The sequence below is a fragment of the Bos indicus genome, chromosome 7 (genome assembly GCF_029378745.1).
Source record: "Bos indicus isolate NIAB-ARS_2022 breed Sahiwal x Tharparkar chromosome 7, NIAB-ARS_B.indTharparkar_mat_pri_1.0, whole genome shotgun sequence".
In the NCBI taxonomy this organism is placed as follows: domain Eukaryota; kingdom Metazoa; phylum Chordata; class Mammalia; order Artiodactyla; family Bovidae; genus Bos; species Bos indicus.
This window is the reverse complement of record NC_091766.1, coordinates 56,351,272-56,378,504: the sequence shown is the minus strand read 5'-3', so window position 1 is coordinate 56,378,504 and position 27,233 is coordinate 56,351,272. Positions and strand designations below refer to the sequence as shown.

The following is a 27,233-nucleotide window of genomic DNA, read 5'->3' as shown; positions in this document are numbered from 1 at the left end:
GGAAATGGCAACCCACTCCAGTGTTCTTGCCTGGAGAATCCCAGGGATGGGGGAGCCTGGTGGGCTGCCGTCTCTGGGGTCGCACAGAGTCAGACACGACTGAAGTGACTTAGTAGATACAAAGATCTATGAAATCCACCAGGTGAGCAGTGCATCTTGCTTGCTCCTGTTCGTGCTCAGTTGCCTCCGACTCTTTGTGACCCCATAGACTATAGCCCGCCAGGCTCCTCTGTCCATCAGATTTTCAGGTAAGAATACTTGAGTGGGTTGCTATTTCCTACTCCAGGGGGTCTTCCTTACTCAGGATTGAACCTGTGTCTCCTGCATCTCCTGCATTGGCAGGTGGATTCTTTACCATTGAACCACCTGGGAATTGGTAGTGCCACCAGGACAAGGTAATTCCCTGCCTGCACAAGTCTATGGATTCCTAGAGATTTCATGTGCTGAGCTTAGTCACTCAGTCAAGTCCAACTCTTTGTGACCCCATGGACTGTAGTCCACCAGGCTCCTCTATCTATGGGAATTCTCCAGGCAAGAATCCTGGAATGGGTTACCATGCCTTTCTCCAGGGGATCTTCCCAACCTGGGGATTGAACCCAGGTCTCCTGCATTGCAGGTGGATTCTTTTTTTTTTTTTTTCCTTTGTTGGCAAAGTAATGTCTCTGCTTTTTTTTTTTTTTTAATTTTATTTTATTTTTAAACTTTACAATATTGTATTAGTTTTGCCAAATATCGAAATGAATCCACCACAGGTATACCTGCATTCCCCATCCTGAACCCTTCTCCCTCCTCCCTCCCCTACTCTCCCTCTGGGTCGTCCCAGTGCACCAGCCCCAAGCATCCAGTACCGTGCATCGAACCTGGACTGGCGACTCGTTTCATACATGATATTATACATGTTTCCATGCTATTCTCCCAAATCTCCCCACCCTCTCCCTCTCCCACAGAGTCCATAAGACTGATCTATACATCGGTGTCTCTTTTGCTGTCTCGTACACAGGGTTATTGTTACCATCTTTCTAAATTCCATATATACGCGTTAGTATACTGTATTAGTGTTTTTCTTTCTGGCTTACTTCACTCTGTATAATAGGTTCCAGTTTCATCCATCTCATTAGAACTGATTCAAATGTATTCTTTTTAATGGCTGAGTAATACTCCATTGTGTATATGTACCACGGCTTTCTTAGCCATTCATCTGCTGATGGGCATCTAGGTTGCTTCCATGTCCTGGCTATTATAAACAGTGCTGCGATGAACATTGGGGTACACGTGTCTCTTTCCCTTCTGGTTTCCTCAGTGTGTATGCCCAGCAGTGGGATTGCTGGGTCATAAGGCAGTTCTATTTCCAGTTTTTTAAGGAATCTCCACACTGTTCTCCATAGTGGCTGTACTAGTTTGCATTCCCACCAACAGTGTAAGAGGGTTCCCTTTTCTCCACACCCTCTCCAGCATTTATTGCTTGTAGACTTTTGGATCGCAGTCATTCTGACTGGCGTGAAATGGTACCTCATAGTGGTTTTGATTTGCATTTCTCTGATAATGAGTGATGTTGAGCATCTTTTCATGTGTTTGTTAGCCATCTGTATGTCTTCTTTGGAGAAATGTCTATTTAGTTCTTTGGCCCATTTTTTGATTGGGTCATTTATTTTTCTGGAGTTGAGCTGTAGGAGTTGCTTGTATATTTTTGAGATTGGTTGTTTGTCCATTGCTTCATTTGCTATTATTTTCTCCCATTCTGAACGCTGTCTTTTCACCTTGCTAATAGTTTCCTTTGTTGTGCAGAAGCTTTTAAGTTTAATTAGGTCCCATTTGTTTATTTTTGCTTTTATTTACAATATTCTGGGAGGTGGGTCATAGAAGATCCTGCTGTGATGTATGTCGGAGAGTGTTTTGCCTATGTTCTCCTCTAGGAGTTTTATAGTTTCTGGTCTTATGTTTAGATCTTTAATCCATTTTGAGTTTATTTTTGTGTAAGGTGTTAGAAAGTGTTCTAGTTTCATTCTTTTACAAGTGGTTGACCAGTTTTCCCAGCACCACTTGTTAAAGAGGTTGTCTTTAATCCATTGTATATTCTTGCCTCCTTTGTCAAAGATAAGGTGTCCATAGGTGCATGGATTTATTGCTGGGCTTTCTATTTTGTTCCATTGATCAATATTTCTGTCTTTGTGCCAGTACCATACTGTCTTGATAACTGTGGCTTTGTAATAGAGCCTGAAGTCAGGTAGGTTGATTCCTCCAGTTCCATTCTTCTTTCTCAAGATAGCTTTGGCTATTCGAGGTTTTTTGTATTTCCATACAAATTGTGGAATTATTTGTTCTAGCTCTGTGAAGAATACCGTTGGTAGCTTGATAGGGATTGCATTGAATCTATAAATTGCTTTGGGTAGTATACTCATTTTCACTATATTGATTCTTCCAATCCATGAACATGGTATATTTCTCCATCTATTAGTGTCCTCTTTGATTTCTTTCACCAGTGTTTTATAGTTTTCTATATATAGGTCTTTAGTTTCTTTAGGTAGATATATTCCTAAGTATTTTATTCTTTCCGTTGCAATGGTGAATGGAATTGTTTCCTTAATTTCTCTTTCAATTTTCTCATTATTAATGTATAGGAATGCAAGGCATTTCTGTGTGTTGGTTTTATATCCTGCAACTTTACTATAATCATTGATTAGTTCTAGTAATTTTCTGGTGGAGTCTTTAGGGTTTTCTATGTAAAGGATCATGTCATCTGCAAACAGTGAAAGTTTTACTTCTTCTTTTCCAATTTGGATTCCTTTTATTTCTTTTTCTGCTCTGATTGCTGTGGCCCAAACTTCCAAAACTATGTTGAATAGTAATGGTGAAAGTGGGCACCCTTGTCTTGTTCCTGACTTTAGGGGAAATGCTTTCAATTTTTCACCATTGAGGATAATGTTTGCTGTGGGTTTGTCATATATAGCTTTTATTATGTTGAGGTATGTTCCTTCTATTCCTGCTTTCTGGAGAGTTCTTATCATAAATGGATGTTGAATTTTGTCAAAGGCTTTCTCTGCATCTATTGAGATAATCGTATGGTTTTTGTTTTTCAATTTGTTAATGTGGTGTATAACATTGATTGATTTGCAGATATTGAAGAATCCTTGCATCCCTGGGATAAAGCCCACTTGGTCATGGTGTATGATCTTTTTAATGTGTTGTTGGATTCTGATTGCTAGAATTTTGTTTAGGATTTTTGCATCTATGTTCATCAGTGATATTGGCCTGTAGTTTTCTTTTTTTGTGGGATCTTTGTCAGGTTTTGGTATTAGGGTGATGGTGGCCTCATAGAATGAGTTTGGAAGTTTACCTTCATCTGCAATTTTCTGGAAGAGTTTGAGCAGGATAGGTGTTAGCTCTTCTCTAAATTTTTGGTAGAATTCAGCTGTGAAGCCGTCTGGGCCTGGGCTTTTGTTTGCTGGAAGATTTTTGATTACAGTTTCAATTTCCGTGCTTGTGATGGGTCTGTTAAGATTTTCTATTTCTTCCTGTTCCAGTTTTGGAAAGTTGTACTTTTCTAAGAATTTGTCCATTTCTTCCATGTTGTCCATTTTATTGGCATATAATTGTTGATAGTAGTCTCTTATGATCCTTTGTATTTCTGTGTTGTCTGTTGTGATCTCTCCAGTTTCATTTCTAATTTTATTGATTTGATTTTTCTCCCTTTGTTTCTTGATGAGTCTGGCTAATGGTTTGTCAATTTTATTTATCCTTTCAAAGAACCAGCTTTTGGCTTTGTTGATTTTTGCTATGGTCTCTTTTGTTTCTTTTGCATTTATTTCTGCCTTAATTTTTAAGATTTCTTTCCTTCTACTAACCCTGGGGTTCTTCATTTCTTCCTTTTCTAGTTGCTTTAGGTGTAGAGTTAGGTTATTTATTTGACTTTTTTCTTGTTTCTTTAGGTATGCCTGTATTGCTATGAACTTTCCCCTTAGGACTGCTTTTAAAGTGTCCCACAGGTTTTGAGTTGTTGTGTTTTCATTTTCATTAGTTTCTATGCAAATTTTGATTTCTTTTTTGATTTCTTCTGTGATTTGTTGGTTATTTAGCAGCGTGTTGTTCAGCCTCCATATGTTGGAATTTTTAATAGTTTTTCTCCTGTAATTGAGATCTAATCTTACTGCATTGTGGTCAGAAAAGATGCTTGGAATGATTTCTATTTTTTTGAATTTACCAAGGCTAGATTTATGGCCCAGGATGTGATCTATCCTGGAGAAGGTTCCATGTGCACTTGAGAAAAAGGTGAAATTCATTGTTTTGGGATGAAATGTCCTATAGATATCAATTAGGTCTAACTGGTCTATTGTATCATTTAACGTTTGTGTTTCCTTGTTAATTTTCTGTTTAGTTGATCTATTCATAGGTGTGAGTGGGGTATTAAAGTCTCCCACTATTATTGTGTTATTGTTAATTTCTCCTTTCATACTTGTTAGCATTTGTCTTACATATTGCAGTGCTCCCGTGTTGGGTGCATATATATTTATAATTGTTATATCTTCTTCTTGGGTTGATCCTTTGATCATTAGGTAGTGACCATCTTTGTCTCTTTTCACAGCCTTTGTTTTAAGTCTATTTTATCTGATATAAGTATTGCTACTCCTGCTTTCTTTTGGTCCCTATTTGCATGGAAAATCTTTTTCCAGCCCTTCACTTTCAGTCTGTATGTGTCCCCTGTTTTGAGGTGGGTCTCTTGTAGACAACATATGTAGGGGTCTTGTTTTTGTATCCATTCAGCCAGTCTTTGTCTTTTGGTTGGGGCATTCAACCCATTTACATTTAAGGTAATTACTGATAAGTATGATCCCGTTGCCATTTAATTTATTGTTTTGGGTTCGAGTTTATACACTGTTTTTGTGTTTCCTGTCTAGAGAATATCCTTTAGTATTTGTTGGAGAGCTGGTTTGGTGGTGCTGAGTTCTCTCAGCTTTTGCTTGTCTGAGAAGCTTTTGATTTCTCCTTCATATTTGAATGAGATCCTTGCTGGGTACAATAATTTGGGCTGTAGGTTATTTTCTGTCATCGCTTTAAGTATGTCTTGCCATTCCCTCCTGGCTTGAAGAGTTTCTATTGAAAGATCAGCTGTTATCCTAATGAGAATTCCCTTGTGTGTTATTTGTTGTTTTTCCCTTGCTGCTTTTAATATTTGTTCTTTGTGTTTGATCTTTGTTAATTTGATTAATATGTGTCTTGGGGTGTTTCGCCTTGGGTTTATCCTGTTTGGGACTCTCTGGGTTTCTTGGACTTGGGTGATTATTTCCTTCCCCATTTTAGGGAAGTTTTCAACTATTATCTCCTCAAGTATTTTCTCATGGTCTTTCTTTTTGTCTTCTTCTTCTGGGACCCCTATGATTCGAATGTTGTAGCGTTTAATATTGTCCTGGAGGTCTCTGAGATTGTCCTCATTTCTTTTAATTCGTTTTTCTTTTATCCTCTATGATTCATTTATCTCTATCATTCTATCTTCTAATTCACTAATCCTATCTTCTGCCTCTGTTATTCTATTATTTGTTGCCTTCAGAGTGTTTTTAATTTCATTTGTTGCATTATTCATTTTATATTGACTCTCTTTTATTTCTTCTAGGTCCTTGTTAAACCTTTCTTGCATCTTCTCAATCTTTGTCTCCAAGCTATTTATTTGTGATTCCATTTTGATTTCAAGATTTTGGATCAATTTCACTATCGTTATTTGGAATTCTTTATCAGGTAGATTCCCTATCTCTTCCTCTTTTGTTTGGTTTGGTGGGCTTTTATCCTGTTCCTTTGTCTGCTGGGTATTCCTCTGTCTCTTCATCTTGTTTAAATTGCTGAGTTTGGGGTGTCCTTTCTGTATTCTGGCAGTTTGTGGAGTTCTCTTTATTGTGGCGTTTCCTTGCTCTGTGTGGGTTTGTACAGGTGGCCTGTCAAGGTTTCTTGGTTAGGGAAGCTTGTGTCAGTGTTCTGGTGAGTGGAGCTGTATTTCTTCTCTCTCCTTTCGAAGACTTGGGTTGCTTTTCTGGGTGCCTGATGTCCTCTGCTGGCATTCAGAAGTTGTTTTGTGGAATTTACTCGGCGTTTAAATGTTCTTTTGATGAATTTGTCGGGGAGAAAGTATTCTCCCCGTCCTACTCCTCCGCCATCTTAGCTCCTCCCCTCTGCAGGTGGATTCTTTACTGTCTGAGCCACCAAGGAAGCCCAGACATTTCATAAGTCCTCTAAATGCAGTGGAGATATTGTGCACTCTGCTGGGGAGCATAGCAGAAAGAAAGATCCTTAACCCCTGAAAACCTGGTTCCAAATACAGTTGCTAGGGAACATCGCTTGAAAGAAGTAGTAGAGGACATATTTCTACTGATGCATACAGTTTTCTTTTACTTTTTTTTGGCATTTCCTTAATTTTATGGGTTATGCACTGATAGCCCATGTCACCTTATATTGTGCCCCTACCTGCAATAAATTTTTCTCAGAACTGTCTTACAGAAAAAATGCATTAAGATATACCTTGGGGTGTGGTGTATAATGGCCAGGGTTGTGAAAGGCAGGAAGAATTTAAGAGAACCGTACTCATTCCTTGAATTTGTTTTAGACCAAAAAAGTGCTTCTGAGGAATTACTTCATTTGTGCGTTAATTCAATGAATTATCATATAAGAAATGAATCGCCAGTCCAGGTTCCATGCAGGATACAGGAAGCTTGGGGATGGTGCACTGGGATAACCCAGAGGGATGGTATGGGGAGGGAGGACGGAGGGGGGTTCAGGATGGGGAACATGTGTACACCCATGGTGGATGCATGTTGATGTATGGCAAAACCAATACAGTATTGTAAAGTAAAAAAAAAAAAAAAGAAATGGCTGAACACTGAAGATAGCGTGATGTGATGAATACAATTCTTATCCTTACTGAAGTAATACCACAAAGACACTGTAACAATTAAGTGTCATCAATGCTATGACAGAAAAAGTATAGCCACTTATGGAAATAAGTAGAAAGCACCCCTAATCTAACGGTTCTGGGAAGGTGTTATTATTTTGTTTTTGATTTGTCTCTTCCCCTTTAATGAAATCATTGACTTCTTTGCTCTGTGCTAGGCACCTAGACCAACTTATAGGTAAAAACAGTAAGGGAACTGACATAGGTATACAGCTGCCTTCATTTCCACTCTAAACTTAGCGCCAGCAATAAAGGAGGGTGGATGAGAGCTGGAAATGTGTCTGAAAAGGAAAGCACATGTCCCCATGTCCCTGTTACAGGCAGAGATAGATAGATAGAGCTGTATAGATAATTTTTTATACATAACGTGAAAATTTTAATTAAGATCTCAGTAGGCATTTAATACAGAACTGCTAAATGAAGTATTTTTTCACTTGTCTTGATCAACAAATTGTTTTCTGGGGTGATAAACAGCATGATTCAGTAGGAGTATGAGCACACACACCTTGCATTCATAGATAAAAGTGTGCTGGCTGATGACCCTGAGCCGACGAGGAGTCTCTGGGCAGGGACAGACTTGGTGGGTGGAACAGGCGAGTAGATTGCTGTGGTTAAGGCTGCCATTTTAGCACAGGCCTTCAAAGGTGCCAAGAACTTGACAGCATGACAGATAGCAAGAGAGGAAGCCAAGCCAGTTAGGGGTGGCCTCCAATTCATGGTTGACAGCCAGGGATAATTTGCAGTTAACAGAGCAGGCAAACTCACAGTCCATACATGCGTGCTCGCTCTGCAAGTGCTCTGAGTGACATTGTCTCAGTGGTGTCTGTGGCTAGCTTTGAACTTTAATCCAGATCTTCCCGACCCAGGGGTAGAACTGGGTCTCCGGAATTGCAGGTGGGTTCTTTACTTTCTGAGCCACCTGTGAAACCCCACTGCTGGTTAGTATGCCAGTATCTCTTTATGTTCTCTTAAAGTACTTACCTCACTCAAAATAGAGCATATGCAATGTATGTGATAGTTTATTTTAGACTTAAGAATGGCCTTTGTTTAGTTTTTATTGAAGTATATTTGATTTATAATGTTGTGTTAGTTTCTGGTGTATAGCAAAGTTATATATATATATTCTTTTTCAGATTCTTTAACATTATAGTTTATTACAGGATAGTGAATATAGTTCCCCATGCTCTAAAGTAGGACCTTGTTGTTTATCTATTTTATATATAGTAGTTTCTATCTCCTAATCCCAATCCTGATTTATCCCTCCCCTCTTCCCCACTTTTTAAACTGTATTCATTTTCTATGACTATTTCTTTTGTAAATAAATTCATTTGTATCATTTAGCTTTAGATTCCACTTATAAGTAGTATCATACAATATATACCTTTCTCTCCCTTCACTTAGTATGATAATCTCAAGGTCCATCCATGTTGCTTCAGATGGCAAAGTTTTGTTCTTTTTTATGGCCGAGTAATACTCCATTTAAATATAGTGTATATGTGTGTGTGTACATACCATATCTACAGTGTATACATCCGTTGATAGACATTTAGGTTGCTTCCATATCCTGGCTATTGTAAACAGTGCTGCTATGAACACTGGGTGCATGTATCTTTTCAAATTAGAATTTTCTCCAGATATATGCCCAGGAATGAGATTGCTGGATCATATGATGATTCCATTTTTAGTTTCTCAAGACATCTGCATACTGTCTTCCAGGGTGGCTGCAACAATTTATATTCCCATCAATTCTGTATGAGGATTCCCTTTTCCCAAATCCTCTCAAGCATTTATTGTTTGTAGACTTTGAGAAACATTTATTTATTTATTTTTGGCCGTGCTGGTCTCCATTGCTGTGCAGGCTTTTCTCGAGTTGTGTGAGCGGGGGCTGCTCTCTAGCTGCATGCACTGGCTTCTCTTGTGTGGAGCACAGGCTCCAGAGCACTTGGGCTTCAGTGGGAGCACATGGGCTCAGTAATTGCAACTCCTAGGCTGTAGAGCACAGGCTCAGTAGTTGTTGTTCACAGGCTTAGTTGTTCCCTGGCATGTGGGATCTTCCTGGATCAGGGATTGAACCCATGTCTCCTGCATTGGCAGGCAGATTCTTTACCACTAAGCCACCAGGGAGCCCCCTATTGCTTGTCAACATTTTAATGATGGCCATTCTGACTGGTGTGAGGTAGATGTAAGGCCTTTGAACTTGCCACTCACTCTACCTAAAACCTGGTCCTCAGATTGTCTCACATCATCCTAAATGTTATTTCTTCAGAAAGTCTTTCCTGCACCCCTATTTGAAGAAATTAGACTCAATAAGTTTCTGTTATATTACATTGTTTTATTATCTTATAGCATATATCCCTTTTGGGAATTATCTTTGAATTTATGTAATTCTATTTTTCTTTGTTCTAGGTATTCCCTTTCTGGTCTGGAAACTCTCTGAGAACAAAGACTTCGTCTTGTTCACCACTGGACCTTCAGAGCCTAGAGTAGTCCCTGGCATGTACATCTCTACACTTCATCAAGGCAAGGATCATACCTTAGCCAGCTTCCCAAACGTGATGCCCAGCACAGTAAGTGACTCCTATTACTACTAAGTTTATTTAATGAGAAATGCAATTGATCTTTATAGAAGTGATCAATAATGAACATTAACTGAGTACCTTGTTGGAAAAAAGTGCCAGTTTTCTCATAATCAACTTTTAAATTAATTTAAAACCAGTGGTTATTTTTGTGTATTTGTGTGTTCACCTTGCATTTGAGCATCATCCTGTGGCAAGTGCTTTGAGAAATGAAAGAGAAAAGTACAAGTGGTCCTTGCCTTTCAACATCTTCTACTCTGTTTTAGAAGAAGTAGATGAAATACATTCTCCATTCGAACCTTTAGAAATGATGCCTAGCTGTGTCATGAATGGTTTTTTTTTTTCTTTAAAGAATGAACAAATGTGTAGCAGTAAGAATCAATGAGTGAATAAGGAAGAGGTGAATTAGGTGATAAGACATAGAATCAGACATGGCTGGTTGTTGAGAGTCTTTGTGTCAGGGTGGGGCAATTTGATTACATAAATCTTTGACTCAAGAAATAGACTTACTTTATTTTTCACCCAAAGAAACCATTCACTGTTTCCTTGTGATCTTATCATTGTTTCTTACTTCCTTAAGTTGTTCTTGATGTCCCCCTGCCTGAAATGCATGCTGATAATCCTCGGGTGTTTAAAGTCCAATCGCTGAAGATAAAGCCAAACATCACCAACTCAATGAAATAGTTGACCACCTCCCTTGCAGTAAGAAACTTCTCCTACTTCTGCGTTCCTAGAATGCTTTATTAACTCCTTGCCTGTAACACATGACCTTTTCCATCTTGTATTGCCATTGTTTATGTCTGGGTTTGTTTCTCTCCTTTAAACTCTCAGCTCCTCAAGGGTGAGCTTATTGTTGATTTAGCTGAGAATAGAACTTTCAGTAATTCATTCACTTAATGTTTACTGAGGCTATTACATGACAGGCAGAGGGCTAGTATTGGAGAAACAGTTGTGAGCAACTAACAAGAACAAGGTAAACACTAGTTTTCCCTGGATTTCAGAGTTTAGTAATACTGTATAGTATTAATGGCTTTTATTTGTGGAGTTCAACAGGTGGTTTGATGAGATAACTGTCTTCGAATGAAGATATATATTTTATTTATGTATTTTTCTGGATACCTGCATTTGTTTTCTTTTTTATTTTTTAAGTTAAGTATAGTTCATGTACAATATTATGTAAGTTACATGTGTACAATATAGTGATTCACAATTTGAAAGGTTATATTTCTTTTACAGTTAGTATAAAATATTTTCTTTATTCCAATATATATCCTTTGCATAATATATCCTTGTAGCTTATTTTATACATAATAGTTTGTACCTCTTAATCCCCACCCTCTTATTTTCTTCCCTCTTCCCCGTCCACACTGGTAACCACTAGTTTGTTTTCTGTATCTGCAAGTCTGCTTCTTTTTTGTTATAGTCACTAGATTGCTGTATTTCTTACATTCCACATGTAAGTGAGATCATACAGTATTTGTCTTTCTCTGCCTCACTTGTTTCACTTGGCATGATATCCTCCAAGGTCACCCCTGTTGCTGGAAATGGCATTATTTCATTATTTTTTATGGCTGAGTAATATTCTACTGTGTAGATACACCACCTCTTCTTTGTTCACTCATCTGTTGATGGATACTTCGGTTACTTCCGTATCTTGGCAAATGTAAATCACGCTACTATGAACATAGGGGTGCATGTAGGAGGGTTTTTTTCCCCCAAATCCTTGCCAACATTGGTTATTTGTGTTCTTTTTGATGATATAGGCTTTAAATTCCATAGGTTATGGTTTCACTTTGGCTGTATTGCTTATTTGATATGTGGTGTTAAGTTGGTTACAGGATGTCTTGGAACTTCTATCTCAGCTATTTATTACCACAAATAATGCTGTATAACAAACCACACCAAAGAAGATTAGAATAGACTTTATTAAGTTCAGGAGACTGTAGTTTGACAGGGTGGCCCTTATGGTCTGGGCCAGGCCAGGCTGGTTTCCTTTTGGCTAGCTTATTTGTCTGTGAGCTGGTAAGTCAGCTGGGAGGATGGATTGGTCTAGATTACTTCACCCTTACTAGGTTTCCCTCCCTCCACCAAGTAAGCCTGGATTGTTAACATGGTGATTGGGGGTGGGGTGGATCTAAAATAGCTAGTAATCGAGGCTTCAAATTGGTAGTGTCACTCTCATCACATTCTGTTGGCAGAAGCAAGTCATAAGATCAGATCACATTCACGGGGTAGGGGTTCTATCTTTTGAAGAGAATTACTGCAAAATCACATTGTAAAGAATATGGGTACAGGGGTTATGAACAGTTGTTGGCTCTATTTGTACTTCATATACTACTACTTCAGTCTATAAAATGGAGATGATAATAACAGCTGATACTTTATAGGTGGATTGTGAAAATTATATTAGTAATATGGAAAAAACTGGGTTGTTATCTGGCACTTAAGAAATGCTGGAAGTTTGTTATGATTATTACATCACTTACCCTCACAACCGAGCATCAAGAGATACTATAATCCTCATCTTACAAAAGAACAAGCTTGGAGATTTAGGTTAGTGGTCCCTGGCCACATAGTCAGTGATGGGGCCAGGATTCAAATCAAGGTTTGTTTGACTTCAAAGCTGGTACCAGAGATTTCCTAACTATTCACCAAATCTGTTTTTGGTTTTATTTTTCCTGGACTACATTTCCTAGCCTCTGTTGCTGCACGCGTTACAGTATGATTAATTTCTTGCCCATAAATGGTGAGTGATATTGCTCAGGAGGGAAGGAGTCCAGGTCTCTGATTCTCCACATGGAAGAGAACTTCCTAGAGTTTAGGAACACTGAATTTGGATTTTAGTGAGCTAGGAGTAAATTTTTCTTGTGAATAGAAAATGAAATGTTGGAGTTTGTTAGAATAATAACAAACTAGCTTGGTGTAACAAACCTGTTGTAACAAACTGATACTAGCCATAATAAACTAGCTAATTATAGCTAGTTGTTACTAGCTGTAATAAACTAACCATAGAGTTTAATTTTGAAAGCAAGATGCAATACAATTTAGAAAAGTGAAAACTTTTCTAGGTAGTATTTTGCACATATCAGGCACTCTACCATTCATTGAAGAAATGAGAATTTTCCAAAACTAAACTTTCTAATTGCTTACTACCATGTACCACTTGCCATTTATCTTCCTTCTCTATTTGGGTCTCTTATTTTCTCCCTTTTCTTACACTCAGAAAAACATGCTCCTTTTTCGTCAAACCAACTGACTATGGGGTTTATTTACATCTGGCCTGGTCCAGAAGATCAAATTCTCTGATTCAAGCACTCTTATTAGGGTTCATTTTATTTATATGAAGAAAAGCAAAATGGAAAAAAAATTCAGGTGGACTTTTCTATAGATTGAAATGTTTATTTCAGGGCTTCTTTTGTCAAAGTCTGAGGACACTATAAAGTATTGGCAGGAGGGGGTGCAGGGGTGGGGTTCAAGGAAATCCTCAGAGGGTTGTGAAAATGGGTTTTAAGCACTGTGGAAAGACATGGTTTGAAAATTAAAAGTGAGAAAAATTCAGTTCAGTTCATTTCAGTCACACAGTTGTGTCTGACTCTTTGCGACCCCATGGACTGCAGCATGCCTGGCGTGCTGCGGTTCATGGGGTCTAAAGAGTCAGACACAAGTGAGCAACTGAACTGAACTGGACTGCAGCACGACAGGCTTCCCTGTCCATCACCCGCTCCCAGAGCTTGCCCAAACTCATGTCCATTGAGTCGGTGATGCCATCCAACCATCTCATCCTCTGTCGTCCCCTTCTCTTCCTGCTTTCAATCTTCCCCAGCATCAGGGATTTTCCCAGTGAGTCAGCTCTTTGTATCAGGTGGCAAAAGTATTGGAGTTTCAGCTTCAGCATCAGTCCTTCCAATGAATATTCAGAACTGACTTCCTTTAGGATGGACTAGTTGAATTTCCTTGCAGTCCAAACAACTCTCAAGAGTCTTCTCCAACATCACAGTTCAAAAGCATCAATTCTTTGATGCTCAGCCTTCTTTATAGCCCAAATCTCACATTCATACATGACTACTGGAAAAACCATAGCTTTGATTAGATGGACCTTTGTTGGCAAAATAATGTCTCTGCTTTTTTATGTGCTGTCTAGGTTGGTGCTGTCTAGCTTTTCTTTCAAGGAGCAAGAGTATTAATTCCATTGCTCCAGTCACTATCTGCAGTGATTTTGGAGCCCAAGAAAATAAAGTCTGTCACTATTTCCATTGTTTCCCCATCTATTTGCCATGAAGTGATGGAACCAGATGCCATGATCTTAGTTTTCTGAATGTTGAGCTTTAAGCCAACTTTTTCACTCTCCTCTTTCACTTTCATCAAGAGGCTTTTTAGTTCTTTGCTTTATGCCGTAAGGGTGGTGTTCTCTGCGTATCTGAGGTTATTGATATTTCTCTAAGCAATCTCAAATCCAGATTGTGCTTCATCCAGCCTGGCATTTCTCATGATGTACTCTGCATGTAAGTTAAATAAATAGGGTGACAATATGCAGCCTTGACTTACTCCTTTCCTGATTTGGAACCAGTCTGTTGTTCCATGTCCAGTTCTAACTGTTATTTCTTGACCTGCATACGATTTATCAGGAGGCAAGTAAGGTGATCTGGTATTCCCATCTCTTGAAGAATTTTCCACAATTTGTTGTGATCCACACAGACAAAGGCTTTGGCATAGTCAATAAAGCAAAATAAAGGAATAAATTAGGAAAATAGATTAAAGTTAGGAATAAATAAAGGAAAATTAGAAGGATAATAAAGCTAGTGAAAACAGAAAAAATAAATCAACTCTATTTGAAACCAGAGAGCATGATATTTGCCCTCCCTTTGGCCCAGAAAGAAGATTCTGTACTAATTAGCACAATTATAGAGGCTCTAGTGAGAAAATTAGGGCTTTAAGTTATGACAAGTATTAGAGGCCCCTAGTATTGACATCACTCAAAGAAGTTGTCCTCTGCCTTATAGGACCATGGAATCATAGAGAGGCAGATGATATAAACACAGAGCCAAGGAATAAGAAGTATACTCACATGCCTTAAAGGAGATTAGCAATACAGTGAAACAGAATCCAGCTTTTAGAAAAATCCCCTTTCCATTCAATAACCTCACTTTAAAAGAAAGAATATAATATAGGTAATATTTAATGAGTACACTCTATATGCCCAGTACTCTGAGTTGGACAGGAAAGAGGCAAGTAATACACTCAAGTCGAAATTAGAGATTTTGTGAAAGCAAATCTTTAAAAAGGTGTACCAGATATCAGGGAGGTTTTAGGTAGAGGAAAAAAGATGAAACTTAGAATCTTAAATTGAATCTTGGCTGTGGCACTTGGACTGGCATGTCACCTCTCCAGTTCTCTGTGGATTCATTTGTAAACTAGGGATAATGATCACCTCCATTGAGGGTCAATGGAATAAATTGTGTGAGGGCAGTTTTCAAACTGCAAAATGCAAGGCATATTGGTGGCTCAGATGGTAAAGAATCTGTTGCAATGCAGGAGACCTGGGTTTGATCCCTGGGTTGGGAAAATCCCTTGGAGAAGGGAATGGCAACCCACTCCAGTATTCTTGCCTGGAGAATTCCATGGACAGAGAAGCCTGGTGGGCTACATACGGTCCATGGGGTTGCAGAGTTGGGCATGACTGAGCAACTAACACTTTCACTTACATTTACATACACATATCTAATTGTTTCATTTACAGTGAGGTCTGTAAATGAAGAAACAGACCAGAAGAAACAGTGGGGAGAAGAAACAAACAGCTTTAAACTATTTTTGCAATGGTTTATGTCTATGGAAACACACTGATATGCCATGCTGTGCTCAGTTTCTCAGTCATATCTGACTCTTTATGACCCCATGGACTGTAGCCTGCCCGGCTCCTCTGTCCATGGGATGTCCTACACAAGAATACTGGAGAGGGTTGTCATTTCTTCCTTCAAGGGATCTTCCCAACTCAGGGATCAAACCCATGTCTCCTGTGTCTCCTGCATTGGCAAGTGGGTTCTTTATCATCATGCCACCTGGGAAGCCCGATATCTCTTTATTGCTCTATAAATAAGCAAACACTCACAACCAAATAGACACATTGCAACAAAAACCCAGCTCTGAAATAAAGCACGGAACAACCTTCAGAGACAACTGCCGAAGACAGTTTCACGATGGAAATAGGAAAGCAAATAATTCACTCATAGACTTCATTTCTTCCAGTAAGTCACTGGATACTTCAGAGAAGTGGCTTATACTTGTTTTCTTTTCATCAAATATTCATATTTTTTAATGGAAATTGTCCTGAAAAATTGGGTAAATGGAGCAACTTATGAATTTATGCCTCAGAAAGAAGAGTTAGGGCATTCCCAGTGAGAAAGCTAATGCTTAAATGATTAACACTCCATTGATTTTATAATTAAAAAGCTGCAAAGTAAATATAGTGTGTGTTTTACATGTTATGATAGCTGTTTGTCTTGATGCTTAGATCACAAGCCTTTTGATTGAAGATCTCTGTTAAGTATGCAACATATTACTGTGCTTTCACCGAAGGAGCCTCTTTCATTTCTCTGGGGACTAAATCCCTCCATTAAGTCATGTTAAAGGTAAAAAAAATGCAAATGAGCCACTCTCACTATTTAGAAGTAGAGAAAAGATCATACATTCTAGAAAAGTTAAAGGCCATAAATTTGCATATAGGGTATGCTTTCTATTCCTGGTAGGCAAATGGATATTTGAATTTCTGGGGACGTATGAGAGAGTATTAGTTATTCAACACTGTTATTGTTGTTAATCAACATTGTTAACTAATAACTATTGTTATTATTTATTCAACTTAACTTAGTTATTCAACATCGGTCCAATAAATGTTTACTGACCACATATTATGTGTTTTGGATACAGTGGTGAACAAGAAAAGCATGGTGCCTGAAATCAGGGGGCTTAGAAGATAAACAGGCCAAGTGGTCACAGCTCAGTGTGAAGGAAGTGGGAGCAGGGAGCTGTGAAAACACATGCAGGGGATGGTTAGGTCGGGAACAGTGTCCCTGAAGTGGGACTCAGGTTGGGCCCTGAGGATGCACAGGAGGTAGAGTCATTCTGGGTGATGGTAACAGTATGTGCATTGGCTGGGAATTTAGAAAGAAGAGGGCAGATTTGTATAGCTGAACCACACTGACTCCATTTTGTGACCTTTATCTCAGTCCAAAAGTCCTACTCTCTCTACCTTCTATGTGACTGGGTTCACGAGGAACGTGGCTAAGTCAGGTAAGTTCTTTTCAACTTTTACTCTTGCCTTTATCTGATATGAAAAATGAAAGAATGTATTATGCTGACACAGTTAGTGTTCATGAAACACACCCCCCACCCCCACACCACTGCCCCAACCTGGGATGGGAGGGTGTTGCACCCTGATTTCCATCAGTGTAAATGTGCTTCTCACTTTGTAGTCTTATTCTGTTCTTAGCTTCAGTCCCTTTAAATACTTTCCCCACCCCATACCCCTTTTAGGGTACAGAATGTGGCTACAAATGCTTCTGATTTCTGTCTACCTAATCCTGTCCATAGGTAAGAATTCACAGTAAACTTCATAGCTGCAATTTATGGAGTTGCCTACATCATGTGTCAGTCTCAAAGTTCCTTCTCAGTTTAGAGGATGTTATTCCATATCCCTGCCACCCAACAAATGCTGTAGCCACTGAAAGAGGGTATGGATAGAAAAGTGGGGATCCATAAAAACCTATCAAAAGCCACAAATAAGAGTTATATAAGTAAACATGGCATAATTAAAATTTTTATAATAGTCACATTAAAAAGAAAAAAATGTTACTCATATTAATTTCAATAATATATTTCATTTAGTCCAATATATTCCCCAGATGTGTGGTAGTTTGAGCATTCTTTGGCATTGCCTTTCTTTGAGATTGAACTGAAAACTGACCTTTTCCAGTCCTGTAGCCACTGCTGAGTTTTCCAAATGTGCTGGCATGTTGAGTGCAACACTTTCACAGCATCATCTTTTAGGATTTGAAATAGCTCAACTAGAATTCCATCACCTCCACTAGCTTTGCTCATAGTGATGATTCCTAAGGCCCACTTGACTTCACATTCCAGGATGTCTGGCTCTACATGAGTGATCACATCATTATGATTATCTGGGTCATGAAGATCTTTTTTGTACAGTTCTTCTGTGTATTCTTGCCACCTCTTCTTAATACTTCTGTTTCTATTAGGTCCATACCATTTCTGTCCTTTATTGTGCCCATCTTTTCATGAAATGTTCCCTTGGTATCTCTAATTTTCTTGAAGAGATCTCTAGTCTTTCCCAGTCTATTGTTTTCCTCTATTTCTTTGCATTGATCGTTGAGGAAGGCTTTCTTATCTCTCCTTGCTATTCTTTGGAACTCTGCATTCAAATGGGTGTATCTTTCCTTTTCTCCTTTGCTTTTCACTTCTCTTCTGAATGCTCAAACTACCACATAATTGCATTCATCTCACACGCTAGTAAAGTAATGCTCAAAATTCTCCAAGCCAGGCTTCAGCAATATGTGAACCTTGAACTTGCAGATGTTCAAGCTGGTTTTAGAAAAGGCAGAGGAACTAGAGATCAAATTGCCAACATCCGCTGGATCATGGAAAAAGCAAGAGAGTTCCAGAAAAACATTTATTTCTGCTTTATTAGCTATGCCAAAGCCTTTGACTCTATGGATCACAATAAAATTCTGAAAGAGATGGGAATACCAGACCACCTGACCTTCCTCTTGAGAAACCTGTATGCAGATCAGGAAGCAACAGTTTGAACTGGACATGGAACAACAGACTGGTTCCAAATAGGAAAAGGAGTACGTCAAGGCTATATATTGCCACCCTGCTTATTTAACTTATATGCAGAGTACATTACATCATGAGAAACTCTGAGCTGGAGGAAGCACAAGCTGGAATCAACATTGCTGGGAGAAATCTCAATAGCCTCAGATATGCAGATGACACCACCCTTATGGCAGAAAGTGAAGAAGAACTAAAGAACCTCTTGATGAAAGTAAAAGAGGAGAGCAAAAAAATTGGCTTAAAGCTCAACATTCAGAAAACTAAGATCATGGCATCTGGTTCCATCACTTCATGGCATGTAGATGGGGAAACAGTGGAGACAGTGGCTGACTTTATTTTTTTGGGCTCCAAAATCACTGCAGATGGTGATTGCAGCCATGAAATTAAAATATGCTTACTTCCTGGAAGGAAAGTTATGACCAACCTAGACAGCATATTAAAAAGCAGAGACATAACTCTGCCAACAAAGGTCTGTCTAGTCAAGGCTATGATTTTTCCAGTAGTCATGTATGGATGTGAGAGTTGGACTATAAAGAAAGCTGAGCACAGAAGAATTGATGCTTTTAATCTGTGGTATTAGAGAAGACTCTTGAGAGTCCCTTGGACTGCAAGGAGATCCAACCACTCCCTCCTAAAGGAGATCAATCTTGGGTGTTCATTGCTAGGACTGATGTTGAAGCTGAAACGCCAATATTTTGGCCACCTGATGTGAAGAGCTGACTCATTTAAAAGAGCCTGATGCTGGGAAAGATTGAGGGCAGGAGGAGAAGGGGACAACAGAGGATGAGATGGTTAGATGGTATCACCAATTCAATGGACATGAGTCTGGGTAAACTCTGGGAATTGATGATGGACAGGGAGGTCTGGCATGCTCTGATTCATGGGGTTGCAAGGAGTTGGACATGACTGAGCGACTGAACTGAACTGAACTGAATCCCCCAGATATCATTTCAATGAGCAATCAACATACAATATTAATGAGACATTTTACATAATTTTACACTCTCTTTGAAGTTATTTGTGTATTTTATACTTAGAGCACATCTGAGTTTGACCTAGCCACATTTCACGTGCTATATGGCCAAATGACCACTGCACTGGACAAGATGTAAGTGTGTGCGTGCTCAGTCATGCCCAACTCTTTGTGACCCCATGGACTGTAGACTGCCAGATTCCTATGTCCATGGGATTTCCTAGGCAAGAATCCTGGAGTGGATTGCCATTCCCTTTCCAGGGATAGAAAGTAAAATGATGGATTAAATAGTGGGAGATGGAAATGGACATGTAGAAGGAGTCAAATCCTGAGATGTTTTGTTTCTTTCATTTGCAACCCACTTAGTTAGATGAGGTGGTCTTTCAAGTCCTTCTAGCCCTAAAATTCTATGACACTCTACCCTATTTCAGTGTCCCAAACTGAATGTTCTTACCTTCATGTCTCAAAATGATTTTGTCACAGTTGTCAGCAAGGTCCTTATGTCCTCCCCTCTCTCTTCCCCCCACCACCCTTCTGTTTCTCCTCCTTCTTAACTACAAAGGTATTTATACATACCCCTGACTCAGGAATGCCATCATGAATACACTTACTCTCACATGAAGTTCCCCTTGAAGTTCATTTCTCTTGGTTCATTCAGAAGGACTTCAGTTTGACATTATCTCCTGTAAACTTTTATATAGTAAATTTCTCATGCTGGTAATAGCACCTTATTTTTCTTTGAGAATTATCATTCCTCCATTCTCAGTCCATGCTGTTTGGGTGTGGCTAGCCATGCTTCAAGTCCAGCGGTAGGTATGTTTCAAGCGGAAGAATGTGCCCTTGGCCACAGTGGTTGATTCAGTGAAGAATGTGGCCTAAGTCATGTTAATAGGGTCTAACCAGAACTCATTTGGGTGAAATTTTGCTTGAGATACTGTCCTAAAAGTACTCTCTTTTCTTTTAACTGGTAAAATTACTGGTAGCATGGGATGTGGAATTGTAACTAATGACAGCTTTCTTGTCACTGTAAGGGGAGAGCTTGCATGAGAAAGGAGCAAGCACAGAGAAATGTAGAGTACAGAGATGAGAAAAGTATATTGTGGGAAAAAAGAAAAACAACTTTGGGCTGTGGATCCAGCTGTACCTGAAGTAAAAATACCCGTTCTTGGTCTTCCCACTTTTGTAATTCTCTAGTTTTCCACACTGCTGCTGCTAAGTCACTTCAGTCATGTCCGACTCTGTGTGACCCCATAGACGGCAGCCCACCAGGCTCCCCCATCCCTGGGATTCTCCAGGCAAGAACACTGGAGTGGGTTGCCATTTCCTTCTCCGATGCATGAAAGTGAAAAGTGAAAGTGAAGTCGCTCAGTGGTATCTGACTCAGCGACCCCATGGACTGCAGCCTACCAGGCTCCTCCATGCTAAAACCTCTTTGAACCAGAGTTTCTGGCACTTGAAATGAAAAGATTACCAACTAAAAACTTACAAAAACACCATCATCAAGCTTAACACCACTTTATAGAATGGGACCCAGAATTATGTTACAAGAAAGTTTTTTTAAATAGAAAAGTCTGATATCTGTAAAAATATATCAGTATTTCTTCCTATTTGGTACTATAATTATTTATTAAGACATTTATTCATCTTATTCAACAAATATTTATTGCTAATAAACTCTTTTTCAGACACCGTGTTCTACTTTGTATGTTATACCAGTTATTTTCTTGATTTTTTTCTGTCATTTCTTTATAATCTTTTGATGGGCAGAATCTTTTACCCAATCCCAAATAAAACACAACTTTGGAAATGAAAATAGAGGCAAGATCTCTCCATTCAAAGTGTTTTGTTCTTTTAAAAATTATATAAGTCTCATGCCTCTTTAAAAGGAACAATTAATTCTCCCAAGCTCTTCTTTTTCTACCCCCTTTACACATGTCCCATTTTAATTATCTCCATAATTTTATGACTATAATTTTGGAACATTTTAGAATTTATTGTCTTCCCAAATTATGACTAGAATAAATGTGTGGCTTAAGAATAAATCCACATTTAGACTTTTCCTTAGTACATCAGAATCAGTTGGGATTATTATGACAATTGATTATAAATTTGGGGATTATAAATGAAAATTCTCATGCTCCTTTTGCTTAGGAATTCTAAACTGGACTGTTTGATTAGAGTCCTAGAATTTGCATTTTAACCAGCTGTCTTGGAGAATCACCTGTACACAAAGGTTTAGGAATTACCTGGTTGTTTAGGAAAAATTCTGTAAGTATTCCTGGATATAGTGAAGGAATGGATTGGCTTTGAGACCTAGAGCATCAGCACTTGAATATAATTTATCTGCTCTAGTGTATGCTGCTACTGCTACTGCTGCTGCTAAGTCGCTTCAGTCGTGTCTGTCTCTGTGTGTTGTGTTAGTTTCAGATATAGAGCAAAGTGAGTCAGATATACGTACACCAATCATTTTTAGAGTCTTTTCCCATATGGGCCATTAGAGTATTGAGTAGAGTTCCCTGTGCTATACACAAGGTCCTTATTAGTTATCTATTTTATATGTAGTAGTGTGTATATGTTAACCGAGTTTGGAGTTTTGAAGTTTGTTCAAAAATTTGTATTGCCTTGAAAAAAAAGTCAATACAGTGGATCCATATAGCAAGAACTGGATGCAAAAACGAGATCTTGTTACGTAGATGTAGCTGCGTGAAGTTGGGATTTGGAGAGAAGGACTGAAATAGAAACTCAGATCAAAGTGGGTGCTTATGATACTTCTTTTTTCAGTTTCATAAATCAAGTGAAAATCTTATGAGCTTACAATATTTTCTGGGCCCTGGTAATGTAGTTGGATAAAACTCATGGCAACCCACTCCAGTACTCTTGCCTGGAAAATCCCATGGATGAAGGAGCCTGGTAGGCTGCAGTCCATGGGGTCACTAAGAGTCGGACATGACTGAGCGACTTTACTTTCACTTTTCCTTTCATGCATTGGAGAAGGAAGTGGCAACCCACTCCAGTGTTCTTGCCTGGAGAATCCCAGGGACGGGGGAGCCTGGTGGGCTGCCGTCTATGGGGTCGCACAGAGTCAGACACGACTGAAGTGACTTAACAGCAGCAGCAGCAGCAGCATGCTAAATAAAGCAACTGGGGAAGAGTTTCTTTCTCAAGAAGATCATTCCAAATGTTGGCCTCTGATTCTGGCCAGCTAGGTTACATTTACTGACATCATTTATTCATCCATTCTTCCATCCACCCAACAATATTTATAGCTTTCCTGCAGTATATGCCCTGTGCTGTACTAAGCACTTGGGATGGACTGTTGAGCAACAGAAACCTAGCCCTACCCTTAGGTAGCTTATCATTTGGTGACTCTACTGAATTCATATGGTCCTATGTGATGGGACCCAGAGAATAGTCTTTCTAAATTCCAGAAGAACATTATTTTAGTTTCCATAAATTGCAGACTTATTGATTTACTAGATGTTTCATCTAATATACATGATGATATCTTATTTTATATGCTGTGGGTCTGTGCATCTCACACCAATAGGAAAACATAGGATATTCCATTAATTATCATCACTTTCTTGCAGAGAATCTTGTCATGGATAGTACAAGATTATTGTGCTTTTCACTGTTACAGCTCCAATCTGTAGCATGTACACTCCAACTTACTTCATTAGAAAGAATATAAATATTCACATTGACCCCTAGAATAACTTTAAGGTCAGGAGGCTCATCTTGAGGAATCAGCTATGACCTTAACCATTTGTGGGTTCTATCACCCAATGTGGGCAATTATGATCAGTTTACTCAGGAAGATAAACAGATCAGACTTGCCCATCACTCCAGAACACAGATTCTAAAGGACAAAGTGCCCACACAGAGCTTTTCAGTGAATTGTAGGGTCTGCCAAATGACTGTCATTCTGGTTAATGATGGTCTGATAAATATCCCCCAATTTTCTAGATTTCTAGGTGGTGATGTTTTCACTGACAGGAAGATTCAGTTTCAGGAGTTGGTACTTGGGCCAGTCAAAGCTGTCTTTACTAATAATTACTAATTATTTTGTAAAATAATTAGTGGGAAGAGAAAATTAGTGGCACTATTGAAGCTCTGAGAACACTGTAAAAAGTCAACCTTAGGGTATTTTGTTTAACTGGAGGATAATTGCCATAATGTTGTGTTGGTTTCTGCCATACAACAATGTGAATCAACCGTAAGTATACATATATCCCCTCCTTCTTGAACCCCCTTCCCACCCCACGCCTATCCCATCCCTCTAGGTCATCACAGAGCACCAGATTGAGCTCCCTGTGTTATACAGCAACTTCCCACTACCTCTGTTTTACACATGGTAGTGTATATATTTCACTCTACTCTCAGTTCATCCCCCGTCTCCTTCCCCAACTGTCCACAGTCCATTCTCTATGTCTGCGTCTCTATTCCTTCCCTGCAAATAGGTTCACTGGTACCATTTTTCTAGATTCCATGTATATTCATTACTACACAATATATTTTTTTTCTCTTTCTGACTTACTTCACTCCGTGTAATAGGTTCTAGGTTTGTCTACCCCAGTTCAACGGACTCAAGTTTATTCCTTTCTATGGCTGAGTAATATTCCACTGTATATATGTCCCACCGTTTCTTTATTAAGGTAATGTTTTAATAACAAAGTTGCACAAGACTCATTGCATTTAGGGGCTTCCCAGGTGGCACAGTGGTAAAGAATCTGCCTGCCAATGCAGGACCTACTGGATATGCATATTTGATCCCTGGGTCAGGAATATCTTCTGGAGAAGGAAATGAAACCCAATCCAATATTCTTGCCTGGAAAATCCCATGGACAGAGGATCCTGGTGGACCACAATCCATAGGATCTCAGAGTCAGACATGATTGAACACACATGCGTGCATGCATCACACCTACAACCTACATTGTTACTTCTGTATTTTTTAATCTTGGGCGGACAGATTAAGTACTTTATTGTTGTTATTTTAAAAAATATTCTTATAGGTCTTGGAAGCATATCCTCTACATGCAGGTACAACACTTTACATTTGATTTTTTTTTTTCCCATTAACATTGAGGTGAGATTGGGGTAGGTTTTTCCCTTAGTGGAGCCAGAGCCAGGAACATTTTCCCTTACTCTCCATTGCAAACTAAGATAGTTTCTGTGCACCTACCTATGACTTGGCCTCTGGTAATGGTGGTAAAACTAACAGAACTGACACGAACATGCTCATATTGTATTTTATACTGTACAAAATATTGTCGTATACATGATAATGTTTGATTTTTGAAGCAGTGCCCTGGGGTGGTTATTATCAAGCTCATTTTACAGATAAGGAAGTAAAGTCTCAGTGGAAGACTTATTTAAGGTCACGTGACTTGGAAGATGGAGACATAAACTAAAACCTAGCTCCTCTTAATCCAGTATCCTGCTGCTTTCCCACACCACTGAGTGCCATTCAGAAAGATAGCTATTGCATTGTGTGCTTTTCAAATTTTACCGGGAACTGTCTTTTGTTATATCCAATATAAAGATAATGAAAAATGGAATAATAGTAGCTGTAATAATGATAGCACAGTTCAGTATTAAGGGTGTGGGCTCGGAGGACCTTTATGCAAATACAAAGTGTACTATTTATGGATTGTTTGACACTGAGCAAGTGATTTAAATTCTCACTTTAAATCCTCAGTGATTTAAAACTCAGTTTCCCCACCTATTGAAGTTCAGTTCAGTTCAGTCGTTCAGTCGTGTCTGACTCTTTGCAACCCCATGAATTGCAGCATGCCAGGCCTCCCTGTCCATCACCAACTCCTGGAGTTCACCCAAACTCATGTCCATTGAGTTGGTGACGCCATCCAGCCATCTCATCCTCTGTCGTCCCCTTCTCCTCCTGCCCCCAATCCCTCCCAACATCAGAGTCTTTTCCAATGAGTCAACTCTTCGCATGAGGTGGCCAAAGTACTGGAGTTTCAGCTTCAGCATCATTCTTTCCAAAAAATACCCAGGATTGATCTCCTTTAGAATGGACTGGCTGGATCTCCTTGCAGTCCAAGGGACTCTCAAGAGTCTTCTCCAACATCTCAGTTCAAAAGCATCAATTATTCAGCACTCAGCTTTCTTCACAGTCCAACTCTCACATCCATACATGACCACTGGAAAAACTATAGCCTTGACTAGATGGACCTTTGTTGGCAAAGTAATGTCTCTGCTTTTGAATATGCTGTCTAGGTTGGTCATAACTTTTCTTCCAAGGAGTAAGCGTCTTTTAATTTCATGGCTACAATCACCATCTGCAGTGATTTTGGAGCCCCCAAAAATAAAGCCTGACACTATTTTCATTGTTTCCCCATCTATTTCCCATGAAGTGATGGGACCAGATCCCATGATCTTAGTTTTCTGGATGTTGAACTTTAAGCCAACTTTTTCACTTTCCTCTTTCACTTTCATCAAGAGGCTTTTTAGTTCCTCTTCACTTTCTGCCATAAGGGTGGTGTCATCTGCATATCTGAGGTTATTGATATTTCTCCTGGCAATCTTGATTCCAGCTTGTGTTTCTTCCAGTCCAGCGTTTCTCATGATGTACTCTGCATATAAGTTAAATAAGCAGGGTGACAATATACAGCCTTGACGTACTCCTTTTCCTATTTGGAACCAGTCTGTTGTTCCATGTCCAGTTCTAACTGTTGCTTCCTGACCTGCATACAAATTTCTCAAGAGGCAGATCAGGTGGTCTGGTATTCCCATCTCTTTCAGAATTTTCCACAGTTTATTGTGATCCACACAGTCAAAGGCTTTGGAATAGTCAATAAAGCAGAAATAGATGTTTTTCTGGAACTCTCTTGCTTTTTTGACAATCCAACAGATGTTGGCAATTTGATCCCTGGTTCCTCTGCCTTTTCTAAATCCAGCTTGAACATCTGGAAGTTCACGGTTCACGTATTACTGAAGCATGGCTTGGAGAATTTTGAGCATTACTTTACTAGCGTGTGAGATGAGTGCAATTGTGCGGTAGTTTGAGCATTCTTTGGCATTGCCTTTCTTTGGGATTGGAATGAAAAGTGACCTTTTCCAGTCCTGTGGCCACTGCTGAGTTGTCCAAGTTTGCTGGCATATTGAGTGTAGCACTTTCACAGCATCATCTTTCAGGATTTGAAATAGCTCAATTGGAATTTCATCACCTCCACTAGCTTTGTTCGTAGTGATGCTTTCTAAGGCCCACTTGACTTCACATTCCAGGATGTCTGGCTCTATGTGAGTGATCACACCATTGTCATTATCTGGGTCATGAAGATCTTTTTTGCACAGTTCTGTGTATTCTTACCACCTCTTCTTAATATCTTCTGCTTCTGTTAGGTCCATACCATTTCTGTCCTTTATCGAGCCCATCTTTGCATGAAATGTTCCCTTGGTATCTCTAATTTTCTTGAACAGGTCTCTAGTCTTCCTCATTCTGTTGTTTTCCTCTATTTCTTTGCATTGATTTCTAAGGAAAGCTTTCTTATCTCTCCTTGCTATTCTTTGGAACTCTGCATTCAGATGCTTATATCTTTCCTTTTCTCCTTTGCTTTTGCTTCTCTTCTTTTCACCACTATTTGTAAGGCCTCCCCAGACAGCCATTTTGCTTTTTTGCATTCTTTTTCGTGGGGATGGTCTTGATCCCTGTCTCCTGTACAATGTCACGAACCTCCGTCCATAGTTCATCAGGCACTCTCTCTATCAGATCTAGGCCCTTAAATCTATTTCTCACTTCCACTGTATAATCATAAGGGATTTGGTTTAGGTCCTACCTGAATGGTCTAGTGGTTTTCCCTACTCTCTTCAATTTAAGTATGAACTTGGCAATAAGGAGTTCATGATCTGAGCCACAGTCAGTTCCCAGTCTTGTTTTTGCTGA

General features: G+C 39.2%; 1 protein-coding gene across 3 annotated transcripts in view; it reads left to right on the top strand.

The window, feature by feature from the left end:
* PRELID2 (PRELI domain containing 2) overlaps positions 1-27,233 on the top strand; it is a 586,088-nt gene that overhangs the window by 336,196 nt on the left and 222,659 nt on the right. The window contains exons 8-9 of one of the 3 annotated variants that reach the window (XR_011567719.1): positions 9,338-9,498; positions 10,088-21,010. The gene's annotated coding sequence lies outside the window, so the exon portion shown is untranslated. Of the gene's footprint in view, positions 1-9,337; positions 21,011-27,233 lie in introns of those variants that run through there. The other 2 variants (XR_011567718.1, XM_070793740.1) reach the window with 2 other exon arrangements.